General features: G+C 39.3%; 1 pseudogene; it reads left to right on the forward strand.

Annotated features, from left to right (window-relative positions):
• LOC119588136 overlaps window positions 1–699 on the forward strand; it is a 3,354-nt pseudogene that overhangs the window by 2,108 nt on the left and 547 nt on the right.

The raw sequence follows: 699 nt of genomic DNA on the forward strand, positions 1-699 counted from the left end.
AGAAATTCCTATGGCTGCTTATGTGAATAAATTTAAACATAGATTACAAACGGCTATTTCAATAGCCCATAATCATTTGAGTAAAGCTCAGGCTAAAATGAAAGAACAGTTTGATAAAGTACATAATACTGAAGAAGAAGCTTTAATAAGGGTGATTTAGTTTTGGCCTTGCTACCTCTTGCTAACCAGCCTCTTCAATCTCGATATGCGGGTCCATTCCGTATTTTAAAACGAACTAGTGATGTTAATTATGTAATTGAAACCCCTAAGAGACGTAAGAAACAACGTCAGTACATGTGAACCTCCTGAAAAAGTACTATGAACGGGGTGATTTGAAGGAAAATATGGAAAATGTAAGAGAGGTTTCCATGGTATACCTTCTAACGTCAGTAGTGAACATAATGAATCATTTCTATGGTAGAACTAATCTCACCAACTCAGTTATCTTGGCTAAACTTGATGATAAACTTAAAACATCTTTCTGCTGCCCAAGCAGCAAACATTGGTTCTCTTCTTACAGGAGTATGGTAAACTATTCAGTGATGTACCTCGTCTTTGCCATTGCTGGAACACGATGTTGAGACTAGGATGCTCAACCAGTACGCCAAGCTCCCTATCGCCTCAATGCAGAGAGAGGGCATTCCTACAGGCAGAGGTTCAACGCCTGAAAGAACAGGGGATCATCATTCCCAGCCTTAG

This window comes from Penaeus monodon, chromosome 23 (genome assembly GCF_015228065.2).
Source record: "Penaeus monodon isolate SGIC_2016 chromosome 23, NSTDA_Pmon_1, whole genome shotgun sequence".
NCBI classification, from domain to species: domain Eukaryota; kingdom Metazoa; phylum Arthropoda; class Malacostraca; order Decapoda; family Penaeidae; genus Penaeus; species Penaeus monodon.